Consider the following 6,633-nt stretch of genomic DNA (forward strand, 5'->3'; position numbering starts at 1 on the left):
GCGTGTGCGTGTGCGTGTGCGTGTGCGTGTGCGTGTGCGTGTGCGTGTGCGTGTGCATGGTGCATGTGCGAGTGCGTGTGAGTGTGCGTGTGCGTGTGCGAGTGTGTGTGCGTGTGCGTGTGCGTGTGCGCGTGCGCGTGTGTGTGTGTGTTGTGTGTGTGTGCGTGTGTGTGTGTGTTGTGTGTGTGAGCGTGTGCGTGTGCATTGCGAAATGATATTAGAACGTTATACATAGCATATTTGATCTTACATCAATACTTTTCACAACGTTAGAGTGAGCTTTCTAACCTGAATTTGAACAACAGCGAAATAAATCTAGACACGCGCATGATTTCAGAGAATAATTTAACCGAAAATGCGATAAAAATAACAAGATAATGGTACAAATTTAAACACCCTTAATGGATATTCGTAAAAACGAGACCCAGCGTCAAATCGTCTTCCAAAATTATTGATCATCTGTATAACATGTGTTGAACATCAACAATGGTCTATAAACATATGCTGCGTCCATACAACGTAGGCATCCATGCCATGCATGCGCCCATACTGCATGTATTTACGACAATATACAATACACTAATAACTAACTATATATATATATATATATTATATATATATATATATATATATATATATATAAGTAACTAAGCAGTTCACGCTTACATTTTAGCATTAAATATTGTAGTGGGGGAGGTGGGGCATTTCATTCAGTTGCTGTTTATACGCGCCAAACACGTCTATCCGCACGTTGATGAATAAACATTTGTGTTATCAGAGGTCCTCCTCAATGTAATACAAGACACAAAACATTTCTTTAATGCGTACGCATGTTATGTTTAGGGGGCAGGTTTCACGCAAGCAGTTCTAGAATGTTTTAGGGAGTGACGTCATATACGTCGCGCTTTACGGAGAAAAGGATAATTTACTATTCGATTGTACTCTCCAACGTTTAAGGGGGCTTTAATATAATCAAGTAACTACTAGATTTATCGCGGTGTGGCGTTCTATAGATTACCTGACTAAGTGATTAACAGTTTTTTTACACTGAACTGTATTTACTAGTGACGTACACATTCAGGGGCTGAATCCCTGCGTGACTACCCGTATGCGATTACACATAAAGATAGAATTGCGACAAGATGACACGCGGAATTGTCGACTTGAAGAGCTTTCAAGTGCGCTCAAGATTTCTCCACCGCTATTACGGTATATAGTTTAGTACGAGGTCACTATTACAGTATATAGTTTAGTACGAGGTCACTATTACAGTATATAGTTTAGTACGAGGTCACTATTACGGTAGTATAGCTTTAGTACTGAGATTCACTATTACACGTATATAGGTTAGTAGAGGTCAACTATTAGGATATTATAGTTTAGTCGAGCGTCACATATTACAGTATATAGTTCTGTACGAGGTTCACTCATTACATGTTATATAGTTGAGTAGCAGAGGTCAAAATATTCAGGATATAATAGTTTATACGAGAGTCACTATTACAGTATATAGTTTAGTACGAGGTCACTATTACGGTATATAGTTTAGTACGAGGTCACTATTACGGTATATAGTTTAGTACGAGGTCACTATTACGGTATATAGTTTAGTACGAGGTCACTATTACGCCGGATATACGGTTTAGTACAGGTCACTATTCAGAGTATTTGTTTAGCTACGAGGTTACTTTACGGTATATAGTTTAGTCCGAGGGTCCTATAACGTATATAGTTTGTAAGAGTCACTCTTACGGCTATATAGTTTAGTACCGAGTGCACTATTCCAGGTATATAGTTTAGTACGGAGGTCACCGAGTACGCGTAGTAGTTTAGTAGTGTCACTAATTACAGTATATAGATTTAGTCAAAAAAACTGTCTTTTCCAGGGTCGACTATTACAGATTATATTAGCGTTGTAGTACGAGCGCTCACTTTACAGTATTAGGTTTAGTACGGAGCGGTCCTATTACGTATATGTTTAGTACGCGGCTCACTATTACGCTATATAGGTTAGTACGAGGCTCACTGCTTACAGTATATAGCTTTAGTCGAGGTCACTATTGCGGTATAATAGTTTTAGTACGAGGTCCACTATTACGTTATTATAGTTTAGTACGAGCTACCACTAGTATACGTACTTAGTTTATACGAGGTCACCGTATTACGCGTATATTAGTTTAGTACGAGGTCACTATGACGGCGTATATAGTTTAGTACGAGCAGGTCATATTACGCGTGTATATAGTTTAGTACGAGGTCGACTCTTAAAGTATATAGTTTAGTTACGTAGGTTCATATTACAGTATTAGGTAGTACGAGCTGTCACTTATTTACAGTTATATTGTTAGTACGAGCGTCACTTATTACGTCTATATAGTTTAGTACGACGCGTCACTATTACGGTATTAGTTTAGTACGAGGTCACTTTACAGTATATTAGTTATAGTACGAGGCCCACTATTACAGATATATCGTTTTAGTACGATGCGTCACTATTATGGATAGATAGGTTTAGTACGAGCGTCACTATTACGGTAGATGTTTTTAGTACTGAGGCGTCACTTTCAGCTATATAGGTTAGTACGAGGGTCACATATACGGTATATAGTTTAGTCGAAGGTCACTAATTCCAGTTATATAGTTTAGTACCGCAGGCCACTATTACAGTATATAGTTTAGTCGACGCGTCACTATTACGCGAATTAGCTTTAGTAGCAGGATCACTATGCGGTATATAGTTGAGTACGACGGTCAGTAATTAAGCAGTTATATGATTTAGTACGAGGTCATTTGCGGTATAGAGTTTAGTACGATGGTCACTTTTATTACCACGACGCTTAGTTAGATTTAGCTACGAGGTCACTATACGGTACTATAGTTTAGTCGACGGTCAACTATTACCCGCGTTATAGTTTAAGTACCGAGGTCACTATTACAGATAGATTAGCTTTAGTACGAGCGCCATATTACGGTATCATAGCTTTAGTACGAGGCCACTATTACAGTATATAGTTTAGTACGAGGTCACTATTACGGTATATAGTTTAGTACGAGGTCACTATTACGGTATATAGTTTAGTACGAGGTCACCTATCTACAGTATTAGTTAGGTACCGAGGTCATATTTACGGTATATAGTTTAGTACGAGCGTCACTATTACAGATATATAGTTTTAGTCGAGGGTCACTATTGCCAGGCTATATAGGTTATAGTACGACGGGCACTATATTACAGATATATTAGTTTAGTACCTGAGGCACTGCATTACGTATATAGTTTAGTACGAGCGTCACTATATTGCGGCGGATCAGTATTATAGTTCAGTACCAGTCCATTATTAGTATATAGTTTAGTACAGAGCGTCACTATTACAGTATTATAGTTTAGTACGAAAAAAAACTATTCTTTCAGGCCAGCTATTTACGGTATATAGTTTGTCAGAAAGGCCCCTATTACGGTATATAGTTTAGTACGAAACAGTCACCATTACGGTCTATATGTTTAGTAACAGGTCATATTTGCGTATATAGTTTAGAAGTACCAGGGTCATCTTTACAGTATATAGTTTTAGTACGAGGTCCTTTACAGTAATAGTTTAGTACGAGGTCACTATTACGGTATATAGTTTAGTACGAGGTCACTATTACAGTATATAGTTTAGTACGAGGTCACTATTACAGTATATAGTTTAGTACGAGGTCATATATTGGGTATATAGTTTGAGCTACCAGAGTCATTATTTCAAGTAATAGAAGTTTAGTACGAGCGTTCTACTATGACAGTATATAGTTTAGTACGAGGCACTATTTACGGTATATAGTTTAGTACGGAGGCCACTATTACGGTATTATAGTTTAGTACGAGGTCACTATTACGGGCTATAAGTTTTAGTACGAGGCTGCACTATATTAAGCGGTATATAGTTTAGTACCGGTCATCCTTTACCAGTAATTATTAGTTTAGTACAGAGGTCACTATTACGGTATATAGCTTTAGTACGAAGGTTCACTATTTACAGCTATATTAGTTTAGTACAGAGTCACTTATATGCGGTATATAAGTTTAGTACCAGCGTCATTGATTAGCGTATATAGTTTCAGTACGAGGTCCACTATGACGAGTATATAGCTTTTAGTACGAGGCCACTATTACGGTATATAGTTAGTACGAGCCGCCACTATTACTCGGTTATATAGTTAGTACGAGGCCACTACTTACGGTATATAGTTTTAGTACGAGGTTACTTTACGGTAATATATAGTTTAGTAAGAGGCGCCACATATTACGTAGTTTAGTTAGTTTACAGAGGTCACTATTTACGCGTTATAGGTTTACGTACGAGGTCAGCTATTACTGGGTAAATTAGATTAGCTACAGCAGGTCACTTATTACAGGTGAAGAGTTTGTCGAGGTCATTTACGGTTATATAGTTTTGTACGCGACGGTCACTACTGACGGTATATCAGTTGGAGTACGGGGACACTCTTACCTGTATATAGTTTAGTTACAGAAGGCCACTATCTACAGTATATAGTTTAGTACGAGGTCACTATTACGGTATATAGTTTAGTACGAGGTCACTATTACGGTATATAGTTTAGTACGAGGTCACTATTACGGTATATGAGTTTGTTACGAGGCCACTATTAGCAGTATATCGTTTAGTACGAAGGTCACTAGTACAGTATTAGTTAGTCGAGGACACTATTTACGATATATTAGTTTAGTAACGAGGTCACTATTCGGTATATGTTTTCAGTAACGGAAGGCAACCTATTACGGGCATATATAGATTTCAGTCACGACGCGCACTATTACAGCTGATATGTTTACGTACGACCGGTCACTTTACAGTATATAGTTTAGCTAGCAGGCCATATTACAGTATTATAGTTAGTACTGAGGTCACTATTACGGTATATAGTTTGTACGAGTCACTATTACGGTATTATAGTTTTTAGCTACGACGTCACTATGTAACGGCGTATTTAGTTTAGACGAGGTTACTATTTACGGTGCTATAGTTTAGTACGAGTCACTATTACGGTATTTAGTTTAGTACGCAGGTGGTTACTATTACGGTATATAGTTTAGGTGACGAGTCACTATTACGGTATATAGTTTAGATATACGAGGTTCATTATTGCGGCTATATAGTTTAGTACGAGTCATTATTACGCCGTATATTAGTTCTAGTCTGACGTCACTATTGGCCAGGCATTATAGTTTAGTACGATAGGCTCACGTATTCAGGACTATATAGTTGTAGTATATGAGCAGTCACTATTGCGCGGCTATATAGGATTTAGTACGGAGGCCACGGATTACAGATATATATGTTTAGTATACGATGGGCGACTATTAACGCCGTTATATAGTTTAGTATACGCAGGTCACTATTACGGATATACTAGTTTAGTATTGAGGTCACTATTACGGTTATATAGTTTATACGAAGGCCAACTATTATGGTATATGGTTTAGTGCGAGGTCATTATTACAGTATATAGTTTAGTTCTGTGCCCACTATAACGGTATATAGTTTAGTTCTTGGCACTAGTAAGTATATGGTTTAGGTTAGAGCCCACTATTACGGTACATAGTTTAGTGCGAGACACTATTGCGGTATATAGTTTAATGCGAGCTGACTAGGTTTGGTTTAGGTTAGAGCCACTATTACGGTACATGGTTTAGAGCGAGACCACTATTACGGTATATAGTTTAGTACAAAGCTGGTCGCTATACCTTCGGTGCTATGGATGAGATCTGATTCTGTTTAGTACGGAGAGGGTTCACGAGGTCACTATTACGGTATATAGTTTAGTACAATGCTGGTCGCTATACCTTCGGTGCTATGGATGAGATCTGATTCGCTATCTTTTCTGCTTCTCTCTAGTGATGGGGGATGTACTGGGTGACGGAGGTGTGAGCAACGAACCCTTGCTGCCACTCTCGCTCATCTGTGATGCACTCAAGCACTGGGGGAAAAAAACAAATAAAATTAGCCATGACCTTCATTTTAACACTATACCGCACCGACACCTACACCTCGACATAATTAAATCTTTGGCTAGCATGTATATGGTACCACTATGGCCAAGTTTGGCCATGATCTTCATTACAACACTATACCGCACCGACACCTACACCTTGACCTTGACATAATTAAATTGTCGGCTAGAATGTATATAGTACCACTGTGGCCAACATTGGCCATGATCCTTCATTATATTACTATACCGCACCGACACCTAGCCCTTGTTATAATTACATTTTCGACTAGCGTGTATAGTGTCACTGCAGCGTTGGCCAAACACGGCTTTACCTGCGTCATTACGCAGGTAAAGCCGTACACGCCCGCGTGATTAGAGGTGGAGAGGGTGGTGGGGTAACAATTCCAAGGCCGTGGCCTCTGGGGGGAGGCAAGGGTGTAGCTGCCCACATTAGATTGTGGAGGAAATAAGCTTATGTAACCATTGTCAGTTACCCGGAAATAAATGTGATAAATACTGGAACAAAATTCCCATTTACTAAAGCATTACAATTCACAAAAACACTATTATCCCTTTTGCTTATAACCCCATCGTACATGTGATTTATTTCGTGAAAATTTTGCTACCCCCTTCCAAGGA

General features: G+C 38.7%; 1 protein-coding gene across 1 annotated transcript in view; it reads right to left on the reverse strand.

The window, feature by feature from the left end:
* Nucleotides 1–5,906, reverse strand: part of LOC106820232 — a 33,225-nt gene extending 27,319 nt beyond the window's left edge. The window contains exon 1 of the mRNA XM_014824770.1: nucleotides 5,846–5,906. The gene's annotated coding sequence lies outside the window, so the exon portion shown is untranslated. The remainder of the gene's footprint in view (nucleotides 1–5,845) is intronic.
* Between the last annotated feature and the right edge of the window lie 727 nt (nucleotides 5,907–6,633).

This window comes from Priapulus caudatus, unplaced genomic scaffold, assembly GCF_000485595.1.
Source record: "Priapulus caudatus unplaced genomic scaffold, Priapulus_caudatus-5.0.1 Scaffold41, whole genome shotgun sequence".
Lineage (NCBI taxonomy): Eukaryota > Metazoa > Priapulida > Priapulimorpha > Priapulimorphida > Priapulidae > Priapulus > Priapulus caudatus.